Raw genomic sequence first — 18,812 nt, 5'->3', positions numbered from 1 at the left:
AAGGGAGAAGCAACAGGCCCTGATGTAACTGCATGGTCGATATGGCTGCGCTAAACTCGTTGCAGTCTCCGAAGTAAATGTAAACAAAAGAAGAAAAATAAAAGGAAGGGGCAGGCGATGGAAAAGGGGGAATTCGACTAAGTATGTAGTATCATTTGATTGGAAAATTCATTGTAAGCTTACTCTAAAGAGTCTCAGTTGGGACTTGGGACTAAAACAAAATGGTCTTGAAATGTTTGGAAACTGATAGCCTCTCTGAAAGGCAGCAATCTATCATCAGTATAACTGTAAAGATTTAAAGGGCATAATCAAAATCATTGTCTGGTATTTCCATGTCAAAAAAACCGCTACCCGTTCTTTAAGAAACTGCCTTTCTACTTCTAGTTCGACTTGAAGATCCTTCCACTTCCTTGTTTGTGCTTCTGCCGCTTCTACGAGGTGTTCGCACTTTGCCTGAATCTTTTGGCTCACTTGTCTTTGGTGTTTTCTCATTCGCCTTCTTGTTTCTTTTGTTTCTCAACATGGGTCCAGTTGATTTCTGTGGAGTGCTTTCGTCAGCTATGTCTTCTACTGCTTTGTTTTTTCTTCCCTCGCTCAACTTGAGTTTGGTTGATTTCTGTAGACAACCTCCTTTAGCTACGCTGCGTTCTACTGCAACAACACGAGCATTTCCTTTACGGTTTCTTCCAGTTATCAATTTTGGCGCAGTTGATTTCTTGGGAGTGCTTTCCTCGGCCTGAGCATCACCTACTTCACCCGATTCTCTGCAGCTTTGTACTTTTTTTGCTATTATCTTCGGGAAGTATCTGTTGCTCAGGTTGAAGAGTCTTTCCTTTCGTTTCCACCATCATCTTCTCCTTTTTAGCGGAGGAGTGTTGGCTTCTGCTAACTGGATGTCTCAAGCTGCAGCGAATATTGATAAACCATTTGTTTACCTAAATGTCCATTGAAAAGTCAGAAAAGAATGTGATTTTCCTAATTAAATGGACATAAAGAAAGATATGAGACCTGTTGAACAGTGATTCCAAGTTCTTCCGCCAATTGTTCCCTTTTCTCACGGTTCTGGTACTCATTTTCCTTCAACGATTCGTGGAGTTCCTTTGCCAATTGTTCCTTTTCCTCATGTTATAAGGAGCTCCTTTAAATTAACTGGAACTTGAAGATATGAGGGCAACCATGTGGATCTATGGGTCAAAGTACATTAGATGGTGCATAGAGTGGCTACATTATTGTTGCCCTAATAATTTAGATAGGTTGGGGTTTTATGAGTCTAACTATTAGTTAAAGAGATCCAAATAGCTACAACAATGTTGCTTGGCTCGGCAAAAAGTCATTTGACAACTCCGAATTTTGCTCGAAAACAGTAGGTTTTGCTTGGCAAAGTTGCTCAAACTCAAAAGAAATAGAGATACCGAAATGGTAGCTTCACGTAAGAAATTAACGAATTATTCTTACGGAATGACGTGGCAACAACTTTTTGAAAAGTTGACCGAATCTGGGCCGTTAATGATGAACGTCTCAGATTGATTCTCTTTATCATTCCCACTTAAGTCTTTTACCCCTTTTGATAGATAGAGAAAGGGTTATTTCCCTAATGGCCCCCTACTTTGTGACCAGCTTCCCGCCTGGCCCCCTACTTTACAAGAAATACCCATATGGCCCCCTTCCGTTATAACACCGTTACTCTCTCTCCTCCATCTCCTTTCTCTCACTGCCATGTCACGCCACATCATCTGTGACGCCACCTCATCACCTTCTCCGGCAGAAGTCGCCGGCCAGCCAAATTTCCGGCCAGCGACCTTCAAACTAAAAAAAAAAAAAAATTCTTTTCTCTTCTTCTTCCTCTCTCTCTCTCCTATTTTCTCTCTCTTCTTCTTCTTCCTCTCTCTCTCATCTTCTTCCTCTCTCTCTCTCTCATCTTCTTCCTCTCTCTCTCTCTTCCCCTTTCTCCTCTCTCTCTACATACTCCGGCGAAGGGAAAACCCTTCGCCGGAGTACCTCGATCTGTTCAAGGAGCAGACCTTGAAGGTCTGCTCCTTGAACAGACCGGATCTGTTCTTTGAACAGACTGGGATCTGTTCAAGGAGCAGACCTTCAAGGTCTGTTCCTTGAACAAACCGAGATACTCCGACGAAGGGTTTTTCCTTCGCCGGAGTGTGTAGAGAGAGAGAGAGAGAGAGGAAGAAGATGAGAGAGAGAGAGGAAGAAGAAGAAGAGAGAGAAAATAGGAGAGAGAGGAAGAAGAAGAGAAGAAAATTTTTTTTTTTGAAGGTCGCCGGCCGGAAATTAGGCCGGCCGGCGACCTCTGCCGGAGAAGGTGATGAGGTGGCGTAACAGATGATGTGGCGTGACATGGCAGAGAGAGAAAAGAGATGGAGGAGAGAGAGTAACGGTGTTATAACGGAAGGGGGCCATATGGGTATTTCTTGTAAAGTAGGGGGCCATATGGGTATTTCTTGTAAAGTAGGGGGCCAGGCGGGAAGCTGGTCACAAAGTAGGGGGCCATTAGGGAAATAACCCATAGAGAAAGTACGGGAAGCAGAAAAGAGGGAAGATCAATTATTTCTCTACATTTATGCCCTAAACCTCTCTCTAGTTTTTAGTTTTTTATACTGATTTTATGTTCTTACAATGATTTTAGGCCTTTTTGCTATTGATTTAAACATATTAGGATTTCTATTCTACTGATTTTAGGGTTTTTCCTAGAAATTCCCAACACATCTTGAAGATTTGGTTTGCTTAGGATCAAACTAAGATTGTTTCAAGTTGATTTTATTAACTTCTTACTTCAATTCATCTAAGCAGAGAAGAGAAAGAAATTTATGGTGCGTTTGGTTGCAGGATTCATGAATCCACGGATTCACGAGTCCTTGGGATTCATGATTCCACGGATTCATGAAACCAAATGGTTTCTTTTGGTTTGTTTGGTAACCAATAAGAATTCTAGGATTCTTGATTCTTTCATTTAAAATCTTTTGGTTTGTTTGTCTATTATATTTGGATTCTTACAAAATAAGATTCCAATTAAAATAATTTCCTTCAAATTCATGAATAATATCCCAAAAACAAAATCTCATCCAAATATTGTCTCTAGGGTAACTGAAATTTCATGAAACCTATTTTTTCACGAAAATTTCAAAAATAGTAATTTCTTTCTACAAAATAATTATTTTAAAAATCATTATTATTTCAAAAATCATTATTTTTTTCAAAATCATTATTTTTTTCTAAACTCATTATGTTTTTCAAAAATCATTATTTTTTTCAAAAATCATTATTTTTTTCAAAAATCATTATTTTTCAAAAAACATTATCTTTTTCAAAAAATAGTTATTCCTTCTACATAATAATTATTTTTCAAAAATCATTATTCTTCAAAGATAGTGATTTTTGAAAAAAATAATGATTTTTGAAAAAAATAATGATTTTTGAAAAAATAATGATCTTCGAAAAAAAAATGATATTTGGAAATTTAAAAAAACAATAATGACTTTGGAAAATATAATGATTTTTGAAAAATAATGATTTTTGAAAAAATAATGATTTTTGAAAAATAATGATTTTTAAAGAAAAAAATGAATGCTTTTTCATAAAAAATAATGATTTTTGAAAAAATAATAATTTTTGAAAAAAATAATGATTTTTGAAAAGAATAATGACTTTTGAAAAAAATAATGATTTTTGAAAAAAATAATGATTTTTGAAAAAAATAATGATTTTTGAAAAAAATAATGATTTTTGAAAAAATAATGATTTTTGAAATAATAATGATTTTTAAAATAATTATTTTGTAGAAGGGAAATAAATTTTGTGGTTTTAAGTTTGAAATTTAGGTTTATTCATCCAAAATCCTAGCAAATCCTAGGGGGTAGGGTGAGATTTTGGTCCAATACAAATTTTGGAATTAGGAATCCTTAGAGCATCTCCAATGCAAAACTCAAAAAAATCTCTATTCATCCTATGTGTCAAGTTCCAATTGAGATTCTCACTCCTAAGTGGCGTCAATAGAGATCCTCAAATTTTTTGTGTCTCCAATGCAAAACTCGAAACTTATCTTATTTACTTATGTGTCATAGTTATTTTTGTAAATAAATAATTAGTTATTTTAGAAAATATAGAAGACTCGATTTCTATTGGTTGAAAATCAAATATTGATGAGGTGGACAATTAGAGATATCTCAAGAGGACACTTTAGAAATAGAGTGTCCTCTTGAGATATCTCTATTCCACCCTCGACACGTCATCTTAGAGATCCAAATAGAGTGTTGCATTGGAGATGGTTTTTAAGAAAAAACTCTAAAAATCCTAAGTGGCACTCGGAGTTTCTAAGATTGAGTGTTGCATTGGAGATGCTCTTAGGATTCAAGAGTCTTAAGATTCTTGGTAGCCAAACAGACCAAGAGCATCTCCAATGCAAAACTCAAAAAAAACTCTAATTGGCTTATGTGTTGAGTCTCAATTGAGATTCTCTTTCCTATGTGGCTAACTTGAGTGTCTCTAATTCAAGTCCTTCTCCAATGCAATACTCTAAAAAACTCTAATAGAGACACATGTCACACATACATTTAATAGAAAAAAGTGGTTGAGAAAGAAAGACTTTTTATTGGTCCAAAAATTAAATTTGATGACTAGGACACTTAAGACTCTTAAAAGAGATCTCAAAAATAGAGTTTCTAGTTGAGACATCTTAAAACTTAATGCTTCCACATCATCTTAAGATCTCAATTGAGTTTTGCATTGGAGAGGTTTTTAAGATTGAGTCTTGCATTGGAGATGCTCCAAGAATTCATGATTCCTACCAAATCTTACTTTTGATAGGAATCCTACTTAGGAATCTTGCAACCAAACACACCATTATAATATTGATGGAGTTTCAGGTGAGATATGGGCATGTTTTAATGGAGTTTTAGAGAGAGAAAGTGAGACAGATAAGTAGAAGGAGAAGAAGTCCTTTCTCTCTCGTACTCTCTGCGTTAGAGACAAATAGATAAATCTGAGCCGTTCATCTGTGAACGGCTCAGATTCAGTCAACTTTCAGAAAGCTGCTGCCACGTCATTCCGTAAGATTAATTCGTCAATTTCTTACGGGAACGTAGCATTAGATAGAGATATTGATATTGTTGGTCATATGCATGTAGTGGCCAACATGGCCTACTGTTTGCTCGACAAGAAGATGTCAAATCCAATTAGATTTTACCTAATCAAATATGAATATATTTTTTTAATAATGGGATTAAATTAATGTTGTGTTTTTTTTTTTTTTTTTTGTTGAGAAAAGAAAGACAAAAAAACAGACAGAAACAACTAAGACCAATTCTGGTACAACGAGGTTGGAAGATCAGATATAGATAGCCACACCCAGGAACCTACGTGTATCCTACTCCACTTGGCTAGTTGATCAGCTTTGTAGTTTCCTTCTCTGTGGATGTGAGAGTAGATCACACTGGCGAACTGTGCTTCCAGCTTGAGAACTTTATCGAAGACTTTGCTCGTTTGCCAGGATATCTCCGAAGTCTCCTTGTTGAGCCATTGCACCAAGCTACTATTTTCGCTTTCGATATGTACATACTGAATGTTCTTCTTCCTGGACCATTGGAGAGCTTTAAAGATCGCTCAGCCTTCACATTCTTCCGCATTTTGTCCCCGCACATTACAAGCCATTGCTGCTATGAAGTTTGCTTTTTCATCATGCATTATACATCCAATCCCTGCTAATTCCTGTGCATTAATAAAAGAGGCATCGACATTGATTTTTCTAAACGGTGGTAAGGGTGGTAGCCAAGGGCTGGTTCTATCAATCTTTCTGTTAGTGGCGTGGATTTGTGGGACAAGAGCCATACTTTTAATCTGGTCTATGATGTTCATTGGTACTATTTGCTTGTTGGAGAAGCATTTATCACATCTAGCTTTCCAAATCTGCCAAAGTATATTAGCAAAAAGATTGCTGATGTGATTGTCCAGAGTTTTCCACGATATAATCAATTCAACCAGGTTAGTAATATTGATGGAAAAGAGATTAAAATGGAACCATATCACCTGAGCCAAATCACAGTGTAATAGCATATGAATCAACGTTTCTGTATGTTGACAAAATTCACAGTTAAATTTATTTCCCACATATTTACCAATTTTCTCTCTGACCGGTAGGCTGTTAGTACAACATTTCCAAAGGAATAGTTTGATTTTCGGCTGTATTTGCAAATCCCATATGAAGGTCCAGTCCTTTTGTTCTACTGGATAATGTTCCGTACGGAGATAGTAATACATAGATTTGATAGAGAATTTACCTGATTTGGTAAGTGACCATCTGGGAATATCCTCCATCTGTGCCTGTAAATTGATGCTCAAGATAGAATTGCATATATCACGAGTAAAGCATTGGGTTAAAATCGTCAAATTCCACATATTATTACTAATTAATTGAGAGACTACTGTGAGAGTACTATTCGTGGGGTTACTGAGAGGGGGTGGGTGATTGGGGATCCAGTAATCATGCCAGATATTAATATTTGTGCCTTTATTAATGTCCCAAAAGGTTAGGTTGGTCACTTTCTCTACCTGCTTGGCTAGGGATTTCCAGAGCCACGAGTGGTGATTTTTTGCAGTTTTAGGTCTGTGCTCTTTGGTGAAGTACTTTGCTTTGAGAATATTCGCCCACGGAGAACCGGAGTCTCTAAGAAGCCGCCAGACTAGTTTGCTGAGAAAGGCTTGGTTGTCGAGATGTGGAAAGCGAAAACCCAGGCCTCCCAGCTTCTTAGGGAGACAGATGGTGGACCAGTTAATGGTATGGATAGAACGAAGTTTTCCCCACCAGAAAGCTCTTTGAAGAACTTCGATGCGACTGCTTATGCCTTTCGGTATAGCAAAGCATTGCATTTGGTATTGGGGAACGGCCGCTGCTATTGTATTGATAACAACAGAGCGGCCAGCAGGAGAAAGGAGAGAGGAATGCCATTTAGAGAGTTTATTTTCAATTTGAGAAGTAAAGGCTGAGAAAACTTTCTTTTTGTTGGCGTTGATGAAAAGATGAGTGCCAATATACTTATCGAGATTGGAGGACTGATGCACTTTAAAGTTGCGAATGATCATACGTTTGAATTTCGGATGGGTGTTTTTGGAGAAGAAGATTGTAGATTTATTGTAATTAATCATCTGTCCCGACGCCCGACAGAAGATGTCAAGGATGCTCTGAAGCGAGGAGATGTTGACTAACGAGTTTTGACCAAAGATAATACAATCGTCAGCAAAGAGAAGATGCTTGAGATTGATGCTAGTGCCAGGGATAGGAAAGCCTTGGAAAGGCGTGTTCAGATTATTCGTTTCCAGAAGACGACTCAAACCCTCCATGGCCAGGGTGAAAAGGAAAGGGGAGAGAGGATCACTTTGCCGAATGCCTCTGCTGACATTAAAGGTAGGGCCTGGCCGACCATTAATCAGGACTGCCATGGTCGAAGTGGAGAGACACGAATGGACAAGACTAATCCACTTTGAGTCGAAACCCATACTCCTCATGATGGCGGTAAGAAAGGACCATTCAACACGATCGAAGGCTTTAGACATATCGAGTTTGAGAGAAAAAAAACTTTTGGCTCCCCTACAGTGTTTGAACGAATGGACCACTTCTTGACTAATGATTATATCATCCGTGATCTGCCTACCCGGAACATAAGCCGCTTGAAATGGGGAAATGATATGAGGAAGGACGAGTTTGAGGCGGTTAGCCAGAATCTTAGTAATGATTTTGTAAGTGGTGTTAAGAAGACTAATGGGACGATCGGCCGTCGACTGTGGGGTTTTGGATTTAGGGATAAGGCAGATGTGGGTGTGGTTGACTAGCTCAGGCAGGTGATTGTGAAGAAAGAAATCAGAGACAAGACGAATGATATCAGGTTTTACCGTATTCCAGTTAGACTGGTAAAAAAATGGAGGGAATCCATCCGGACCCGGGCCGCCTCCGGTTTAAGGGATTTGACTGAATTATAGATCTCCGTCTCCATTGGGATGCTAGTGAGGACCAGATTTTGGTTACTGGTGATCTGAGCTGGAAAAAGGTCGAGAAGCTCAGTAGGGCAACTAGGGTTCTCAGAGGTGGAGATGTTACGCAGATTAGCAGAGAAAACATTAGCAATATCAGAGGCTTCTTGAATCCAGCAATCATTATTGTCTTTGATGGCAGAAATGCGGTTTTTCCGATTGCGATTAATGGCTTTGGCATGAAAGAATTTAGTGTTTTGGTCTCCAAGCTGAATTTGATCGTTTCTTGATTTCTCTTTCCAAAGACTCTCCAGCTGGAGACACGCTTCCTCAAGATGGTTATTTAACTCCTGGTAGATCTCCGAGCTGTCCGAATATTGGATAGCCTCAGTGAGGTTGCGAATGCGGAGGTCAATGTTGCCGAACACCTGCTTGTTCCACTTGGCAAGCTGAATAGCGAGATGATTCAGCTTGGGTTGAATAGAGTTGAAATTAGGCGACCAGTGGTCCTGAATGAACTCCGGACACTCAGGGTGAGACATCCACGTCCGGATGAATTTAAAAGGTCTATTGCCCAGGTTGGAGGGAGCATGAGTAGTTAAAAGAATCGGAGTATGGTCCGACCCTACTCCGGATAAGTGCGTGACAAGAGAGGAGGGAAAGTCCATCAACCAACTGTGGTTAGTGAGGGCGCGGTCCAAACGCTCCTTAATGAGCCTACCATTAAACTGTCTATTGGTCCAGGTGAAAGTCGGGCCTTTGTAGCCCGCATCCCGGAGACCCAAGTCGTTAATGACATGGTTAATCTTGGGAACATAAGTGGGGATATCCTTTCTGCGTCCTTCCTTTTCAGAGGGATGCAGAATAGTGTTCAAGTCCCCAATGACGACCCAGGGGATAGAGGGCTCAATCTTATGAAGGCTAAGAGTACTCCAAGGGGCCATCCGGTTGCCATTGTACGGGCTTCCATAGAAGCCCGTTAATGCAAAGGTGAGGCCTGAACTAATGTGGGTGCACATAGTGTGAATCATGTGCTCATCAGTCCAAATAGGGTTGATGTCATAGTCAAAAGAGCAAAACAGCCCAAGCCCTTCAGCTTTTTTAATGGGTCGACCACCACTAGCTTGTAGTGATCCCCAAGTCTGAGAGTATTATGGAGTTGCTTAGAGGTGCTCTTAGTCTCCGAGAGAAAAATGAAGTCCGGTTTATTAGTTTTAATAAGTCTAAACAGGTGTTTACGGTTTAAGTATTGGCCACATCCCCGTATGTTCCAGGCTAGAATAGACAGATCAGGTTTTAGTGACTCCATAAGACAAAAGGCACCCCGGCCTCAAACAGAAGGCACCACAGAAAGAAGAACAGACAAAAAAAACAAGGCACCACAAGCAGAAGGATCGAACAGTTCTAAGAGAGTACTCCAGCAGAAGGCGAAATATAAAGGCACCACTAGCAAAAAAACAGATAAACACACCCAAAATAAAACAAAGTACAACAGAAAGAAAGGTAACAGCGTTCTACAAAACAGAAAGTACAAAATATAAAGGCACCCAAGTTGGATCCTTAATTATGTGAACACATCTCATAGTACTTTTTTTTTTTTTTTTTTTTTTGTTAAAAGAGCATCTCAGTACTTTTTTTTTTTGTTGAAATTGAGCATCTCATAGTACTTGATATTTCAACAAAAAAATCCCATAGTACTTTTTTTTGTTGTTCAACAAATCTCATAGTACTTTATAGGAATATAGGAAAGAAGATGCCTATGCCTAATATAATCATCATATAGACACATCAACTATACTTGTTTGTCATGTACTATCTTTTTTTCTAATTTGAAATTTAAAATAAAGAAATCAAATACCCTTTTATATTTCATGTCCCACATGATCCATTGGAATGTAATTACAAAAATTTGCGACTTGTGATTCTATTTATTAATAAATCGTCAAACGAACTTCTTGTTTCCTTTGAAAGAATTTAACTTCTTCAATGAAAATGGGGATAACCATTTATGGTAGGTATTCATTTAGACAGATAGAATTATATAAGACAATGCAGATTCTCAACAGTTAAAGCATTTTGGCTGTTGACCCATCCATCCAGGATACACATTCTGGGTTCTTCTAGCAAATCAACCTAGTTTGGGATTTTGATGGTTATGTTTCGATGACCGAAGTGTGAGAGCCCCTTGCCTTGCCTTAGCTAGTAGCTTCATCTCAATAGGTAAAAAATAGTCAAAAGCAGTTCTTTCTTCATTTCACCCTTCTATGTAGTTCCATGTTTTGCATATATCACATTCATGATATTCCATACGGCAAAAGTTTCAACTATTCAAACAAAAATAAAGATTCAACATGTGAAAAAGAAAAAATTAGTTTTAAGAGCATCTACAACTCCAGTCTGTCTTAAGTCGAAAAATCACTTTTTTCACTCAAAATTTTCAGCCTCAGCTTAGCCTCAAAAAATCACTTCCAACCCCAACCTCTCTTGAGGCCGAAAATTTGAATGTGAAATTCCCCAATTTACTTAATAAGTTCAATTAAAAAACATTTATTACAACTAATAATTGATTAAAAATGTAAATTTACTTAAATACGACTAAACAACAATAGAAATATTAAAGTTAGTTAGAAGGAGTTCCTTGGGGTCTCGTGGATGACCTGATAAATAAGCGTCTCGCGCTTCCTTAAACATTCGTGCACCATCTTCGTCGAGAGACCTAGCATCAGTCGTCATTAAGTGCATCCTGTGAAAAGGTTAAACCTTTGAACGATAAACACACTCGAATATAACCGAGTGGAGGTGAAGAAGATGATCGTCTCGTTGATAACCGAGAGAGATGGAGAAGGGATGATGGTCTCGGGTATAACCGAGATGATATGTGACGACTCTCGGGTGAAGCCGAGTGTGATAGTATGGATACCCGGGTATAACCGAGAGAGAGAAGAATGGAGCTCTCGGTTGTAACCGAGGATGATTGATGATGATTAGTGAACAGTTGATCGTGAGAGAGGGAGAGAGAGAGCTAGGTAAATACCTTGTTTATTAATACTACAACTTGATTGATTACATTGTCTATGGAGATACATATTTATAGGTTTATAACTTAGGAGTCTTATAAAAATTAAAAACTAAAACTCTATCTTTATCTAATGTAATCCTAATAGAATTAGGATTATCTAATGTAATCCTAATAGAATTAGGATTATCTAATGTAATCCTAATAGAATTAGGATTAATGAAGACCAACCCACTCGGTTGTGACCGAGTGGAATTGACTCTCTAACACATCCCGTATTTTCGGTTCTTGTATTCTCTATCTACTCGTAGAGCCTCTTGTTCAACCCGTAGGGTCTCTTGAACCCGTAGGGTCTCTTGTTGAACCCATAGCGTCTCTTGTTAAAACCCGTAGCGTCTCTTGTTGAACCCGTATAACTTCCGCCATTGTTGTTGCTCTCCGTTGGGATTCTTCTACTATATTTTCTCAATATCCCTCACTCAGAGTTTTTGAAGCAGTAGAATGTGTGGAATTTTCTCCAACTCTTGCATTTGTTTTGGCTTGTTTACAACCAATTGGTATTTCTTCTGATGGATTGATACTAGAATCTCATTTGTCGGATGTTGACTCTCCTGGCATGTCTGACATCCACTTGTTGCGTGTCATCAAAATTTTATACATTTCAAGTGCTCTTTTTAACTGAAATAAACAAAATTTATTTGAAGTTTATATTATGAAGTGATAGGATAGAAATAAAGGAATTAAAAGTTTGAAAAGTTACCCGGTCAATACCGTTTTACCCGATTTTTGGAACTTTATTTACTAGCCTTAAAGTAGATATAAAACTTTGACATTTAGAGCTTATCTCACTGAAACGAGATTTACAACTTCTAACTGTGCGTTGATACTTTGCACTTGCATTACATTCATCCGATATTTTTTGCCAAAATACTTTATATTTTTGAACATTTCCGACAACCGCATCAAATGTGATTTTCAAATAACAATTAGCAAGAAAAATATCTTCACCCGGTTTATACGGTTCCCATTTAGTTATCTTTGTTAAAGTCAGTCCCTTCTTGCACACAGGCAAATACTTCATCATCTTCAACCCTAATTGAGCCGACGGGCAAGTAGAAATAAGAGATAACATTTCCATAAAACTTTCGTCGTATAATTCATTAGTATCTAGTGGATCCATAGGAAGAACAAATGAAAAATATAGAAACATTTTGAAAGAGATGAAGGGGAGAGAAAGAAATTGAAGGAGTAGAGAGATAGAAAGATGAGGGTGATGAACCCATTCCAAGCCTTTGGATTTGCTCCAACGGCTGGGAAGGACCCCCAAACATGCCTGTTAGGTCCCCAACGGGCATGTTGGGGACACTTCAGTCTTGGGCCTCGCTTTGGGTCACCTACGTTGTCTGTTTCTTTTACAGTTACATCGTTGCGTTCCCTCGGTCTTTCTTGAAGCTTTTTCTTCTGTTGCATAAGAGACCCTTAGATTACAAAAAAAAAAAAGTACAAAAAAAATCGTTTGAGTCGCCAGACTTCAGGCAAAAAAAATGTTATAATAGAGAAGTAGATAAACTCAAGAGGCCAATACGGCGGCACTGAATTCGTTGCAGTCTCCGAAGTAAATGTAAACAAAAGAAGAAAAAAAAAGGAAAAGGCAGGCGACGGAAAAAGGGGATTTCGACTAAGCATATAGTATCATTTGATTAGAAAATTCATTGTAAGCTTACTCAAGAGAGTCTCAGTTGGGACTCAAACAAATTGGTCTTGAAATATTCAGAAACTTGATAGCCTCTTGGAAAGGCAGCAATCTATCATCAGTATAACTATGAGGATTTAAAGGGCATAATCAAAATCAATATCTCGTATTTCCATGTCAAAAAGAACTGCTACTCGTTTTTCAAGCAACTGCCTTTCTACTTCTAGTTCGACTTGAAGATCCTTCCGCTTCCTTACTCGTGTTTCTGCCGCTTCTACGAGGTGTTTGCACTTTGTCTGAATCTTTCGGCTCACTTGCCTTTGGTGTTTTCTCATTCGCCTTATTGTTTCTTTCTTAACATGGGTCCAGTTGATTTCTGTGGAGTGTTTTCATCAGCTATGTCTTCTACTGCTTTGCCTTTTCTTCCCTCGCTCAACTTGGGGTTAGTTGATTTTTGCAGAATACCTCCTTTAGCTACGCTGTGTTCTAATACAACAGCACGAACATTCCCTTTACGGTTTCTTTCAGTTATCAATTTTAGCGCGGTTGATTTCTTGGGAGTACTTTCCTCGGCCTAAGCATCGTCTGCTTCGTCCGATCCTCTGCTGCTTTCTACTTCTTTGCTGTTCGGGAAGTATCTTTTGCTCAGGTTCGATTGTCTTTCCTTTCATTTCTAAAAGCGTCTTCTCCTTTTTAGAGGAGTGTTGGTTTCTGCTACCTGGATGTCTCAAGCTCCAGCTAGTATTGAAAAACCATTTGTTTACCTAAATGTCCATTGAAGAAAGAGTCATAAAAGAACGTGATTTTCCTGATTGAATGGACATACAAAAAGAAAGATATGAGACCTGTTGAGTGATTCCAAGTTCTTCCGTCAATTGTGCCTTTTTCTCACGGTTAGGGTACTCATTTTCCTTCAACGATTCGTGGAGTTTCTGCATGTACACAATCTGCCATAGAAAGCAATTCGAAGCTTACACATATTAAGATAGAAAAATAATGCTACAAAGAGAGAAAAGTCAAACAGTATGCTTTTTTGTACAATTAGTACCAGACCACTAATTTTCTGATCTACTGGAAAAGCATCAAAGCTAAGACATGCCCCAAACAGTAAACAAGAAATCGAACTAAGCTAGATTTTAGCTAACCTGACTTGGAAAAAGAACATTATAAATCTGTCACAAGTATAATTAAAGGAATGCTTTCAACAAAAAAAAAAAAGTATAATTAAAGGAATGCTCGATATTAGTGTCAGCTCGAAAAATACCTCCGTCACAGCTTTTCCAAGAACTTTATGTCCTGAAGCATTGCCACTTTTTTAGCACTACCCGGTTCCAGACCCTCTTTATTTGAATGCGGCCGTGTTTTATTTTTACCTGACATATCCAATTTCTGACGAACTCTTCTCTTCTGGTCATTTTCTGTCTTCTCTAAATTGCCTTTATTCTCACTGGTAGTTGCTCCACTCATAGTTGTCCTAGAATTTCCTTTTGAAGCCAAAGCAGAATCTTTAGCGGCACTACTCTTCTTCCTTTTCCCATGTCCATCTGCATCTTTTCAGTCTTCATCATCACTTGAATCGGAAGAAGCGTTTCCATATGTCTCCTGCATAGATGAGCATTAAAAGAGACGGTTAAGAGAAACTGGGCAAAAGTTTTAATGTTAGAGCATCTCCAATGGGACACTCTAATAAACACTCTAAAAATCTAGTTGTCAAGTGTCAAATAAAGATTCTCTTTCCTAGTGTCAATATAGAGACACTCTACATTTGTTTGGTCTCCAATGGAGATCTCTAAAATCTCTTACTTAATACACATGTCCCTCTTCAATTCAATAGATAAAAAGTAGTTGAAAAGCAAAGTTTTCTATTGGTCGAAATAATAAAGTAACATTTAGAGAGTCTCAAGTAGACACTCTCATTTTAGAGATTCTCTCTCTAGACACTCTCATTTTAGAGATTCTCTCTCTAGACACTCTATAATAAATGTGTCCAACTCATAATAGAGTGTGTAACAAAGTGTTCCATTGGAGATGATTTTTTAACAAAAACTCCAAAAAGTCATATGTGGCACTCTAAGTGTTAAAAATTGAGTGTCCCATTGGAGATGCTCTTATACTACATTCTGGGTGGACTTTGCGAGATGGTGACATCAGAAGAAATTATGATGCAACGCACACTTCCAGAGCTTCTTTAACACAAGGGCTTTGCAACATGAAAAAAAATCAGTTGACCTCACCCATGATCCAACCTAATTGCGGGAAGGAGCAATCCTAACCTCACCAAATATTTCTTAATACTCATACGAGTTCATATAAGTTTCTTACTAATCACGATTGAACCACTATTCAAGTGCAAGAAGAAACTTACATCATGCAACTTTTTGTAATCCACCTGTTCACGGTGCCTTTTTCGAGACACAGGAGAAGTATTTCCTGTTACCTGTATTGATAACAGCTCGGAGTTAACAGACCCTTTTAGCCCCAGTAGTTCTCCTCCAAGCAGGACCATTCACTGTCTCGTCTCCAGGAATCTCATCTTTACCCAAAAATTCATTATCATCACCCAGAGGACCTGAGTCGCCAGAGTCGGGTGTAAAAATCAGAACTAGAGCTTTTCCTCTCAACATCTGGAGCATCAGGATCAAAATCATCATCTTCTGAATCATCAGAAGGAAGTCCCATGAATGGATCTTCATGTGGTAAACCCTCCGAGTCATCAGATGCAGAAGTGAAATCAGACTCATCCGAACTTGAAGCTTCTGCTTCTACCCTTTCATCCACCACTGGACCATTCGGATCATAATCAATGTCTTCAGAGTCATCTGATGGATAATCGAAGTTGTCGTCCAGCTTGTTTCCAGCTGCTGTAGCCGCTGCTTCGGGAAAAACTTTCTGCGTAGGGAGAAAAGGAAATTCGAAAATGAGATGGACAGATTAGGTGATGTTCATGAGACACAAACAGATAAGAACTATGCACTTTGTAATTCACCTCCCAGTTATCCTCGATCGACAGATCCGTTCCCAAATGGTGATTAAGCAAATCGATACAATCTACTTTGCAATCACACCCAGGACATAACCAGCCTTCGTCTCCTTGGGGAACTGTCAAGGAAGAAAAATGCATAAATTTTGACTCGGCAAACTATCATTTAGACGTTGCACTGATTGTTACAGGAGTGGTCTGAGACTTACTCTCTTCTTTTAACAATGGGGGATTCAAACACATCTGGTGAAAGCCATGGTTGCAGATACCATCACAGAGAATAATATCATTTTCAAGAGACAAGTCTTCTGACCTGCATTTGGCACAAAATATCTGCCACATTGAAATAAGTAATGAGCAGCTTGATAAAGTATGGAACAAAAATCTATGAGATCACAAGATTTCCCCTACATCTTCACTGTCGATCTCCCCATTGGAATCAAACACAGATTCTTCATTCTTCAAACCTTCCTTCAGCACATGAAATATCAATATGGTGAAATAAATCACGTAATCTCAGTTTGCAACGTAATATTTCAGAAGTGGGTCGTTCAAGCTCCTTCTCCAGTTTAATTTTTTCACCACTGCAAATTCAAGTTGTAAGAACTAGGGTTTGAGAGAAACAGATGAAGTGAAATTAGGGCAAAGACATTTCCTTTATATAGTCAACCCGAGTCAAATGTCAATGAAGACCAAGGTCATGATTCAAGTCCAAGTCAAGAAGCCCAAAGTCCAAGTCAAGCAGTCCAAGTCAAAGCAGTTTAAGAAGTCTGTGAAGATGGTCAAGCATATCAAATAGTGTCTATAGGCACCTGTAACAATAAAGAATTAGTTGAATTAGTTAGGAAAACTAACTAATCAAGATTCTGTTAAACTTGTAACTAATTCTAGTTATTCTCTAATCTCTACCTATAAATAGGGATTATAATTGTACTTAGAATTCATTGAAATAAAATCAGAATTCTTACCAAGGAAATCTAACATGGTATCAGTCTCAGATTAGATCCAAATTAGGGTTTCCTTCACTTGAATTCAATAGCAATCAATTTAACACCTCGTAAAATCAAACACAAACCAAAAGATGATCAATACTCAGTAAAATTCATCATCATTTCATAAAGATCTTAGATAATTTTCGAAGAAGAAGAAGAAATTCAAGGGTTTTCAAGGAAGACTTACTGTTTCTTCAGACTTATCTTCAAGCACGCTTCCACAAGAAATCATGGCTTCAGCAAATCTTGGTAACCTTCCTCCTATATCCTCTGTTACTAGTTTTATTACAGAAAAACTTGATGATTCTAACTACATGATGTGGAAGGATCAAGTTGAAACACTGTTAGTAACATATGATCTTTTAGGTTTTGTCAATGGAACCATTGAAACCCCACCACAACTAAAAATAATACATGGGATTGAGCAAGTTAACCCTGACTATCAAATATGGAGAAGTAAAGAAAGTTTTGTCAAATCATACCTTAAAAGTACTTTATCCAAATCAGTCTATTATGATATATATGGACTGAATTCTGCTCAAGAAATTTGGGATTGTCTCAATCTTACCCATAATGAAGGTCTTGAATCTAAGAAAGACCAGCTTAGAAAGAAACTTCAGTCAATTAAGAAGGGAAATGTTACAATCTCTGAATATCTCAGAGAAATTAAACAATTAGCAGATTCTCTTATCTCTGTTAATGATAGAATTAGTGATTCAGACTTGGTCAGAATTGCTATTCAGGGACTAAGCTCAGATTATGATCAGTTTATCATAGCCCTAAGAGCTAACAATGAGCTATTATCCTTCATACAACTTAAGTCTAGACTCACACAACATGAACAGTGGCTTATTTCAAAACAAGATGACCAAGAAGCATATTATGTTAAGAGAACAATGCATAGACAAGTTAACAAGCCATCTCCTTCATACTATAGAAATCAAAATTCTGCAAAAAGGGATATGTCTTCATCCCAACAACAGTATACTCATTCTGATAATGTCAAGCACAAGAATCAAAAGGCAGAGGACTTTGACTTCTCTACTGTCCCTTGTGGCATTTGCAAGAGATGGGGTCACTCTGCTGGGGTCTGTTATTTTAGGTTTATCAAAAACAAAACCCATAGTGGATATCATACTGAATCAAAAAGTGAGCAAGAGATTCAAGTTTCAGAAACACCCAAAGAGCCTATTGAATCTAAATCCTTCTTATATGAAGATGAATTACTTCTAGAATGCAATAATGCCATTATATATGACTATGTATATGAGGATGATGACTCTACTGATGTATTTCATGAATGTCATACTGCAATTTGTGCTTATAAAGATGATATATTTCTAGAATGTGAGTCAGAAGTCATAAGTGATACAGAATGTGAGTCAGAAATCATAAGTGATACAAGGGATGATATTATAAATGAAGAATGTTATGTTCTCACTTCATCACATAAGTCAGATATTAAGGATCAAGCTTGGCTAGCTGATACTGGTGCTAGCAGCCATATGACACATTCAGCTGCAAATCTCAAGTCTATCCAGCCATATAATGGAACAGAGGCTGTCATGGTAGGTAGTGGCAATCTCTTATCTATCTCTAGTATTGGTAATTCTCAATTATCAACCTCAAGTCATGATTTTACTCTGAATAAAGTACTTTGTGTTCCTACTCTAAAAAGAAACTTGCTGTCCATATCCAAGTTTACAAAAGAAAATTCATGTTCTGTTGAATTCTCTCCATGGGGTTACAACATTAAGGATATTTGGTCACAAAAAGTACTAGCAGAAGGTCCTGTTAAGAACAACCTATATCCTATAGAGGTTCATTCACACAATCTACAATCTGATCAGGCTCATGTGGCACATGTTGTTACTAGTTTTGATATTTGGCATGCAAGACTAGGCCACTCTCATAATGGTGTTATTAAGCAACTACATAAGGAAAACAAGATTGTTGTTTCTAACACCACAAGTCAAGTTTTCTGCAAATCATGTGAAATGGGTAAAAGCAAATGTCAACCATTTGAAAATTCTTCATCCACAACTCATACACCTTTATATCTAGTTCATTGTGATATTTGGGGACCAGCCCCTGTGTGCACACCTAATGGAGCAAGATACTATATACTTTTCTTAGATGACTATAGCAAATATAGTT

At 37.8% G+C, this 18,812-nt stretch overlaps 1 long non-coding RNA gene and 1 pseudogene across 1 annotated transcript in view; both read right to left on the bottom strand.

Annotated features, from left to right (window-relative positions):
* The window catches only part of LOC147568714 (uncharacterized), a 68,836-nt gene that overhangs the window by 19,451 nt on the left and 30,573 nt on the right, over positions 1-18,812 (bottom strand). The gene's annotated exons all lie outside the window — the stretch shown is intronic.
* On the bottom strand, positions 15,142-16,887 carry LOC147568715 (homeobox protein HOX1A-like; annotated as a pseudogene).

This window comes from Eschscholzia californica, unplaced genomic scaffold (assembly GCF_041429995.1).
Source record: "Eschscholzia californica isolate CP2 unplaced genomic scaffold, dmEscCali1.0.p SCAF_1, whole genome shotgun sequence".
Lineage (NCBI taxonomy): Eukaryota > Viridiplantae > Streptophyta > Magnoliopsida > Ranunculales > Papaveraceae > Eschscholzia > Eschscholzia californica.
The sequence above is the reverse complement of the archived record's forward strand: the minus strand, read 5'-3'. Positions and strand labels throughout refer to the sequence as shown.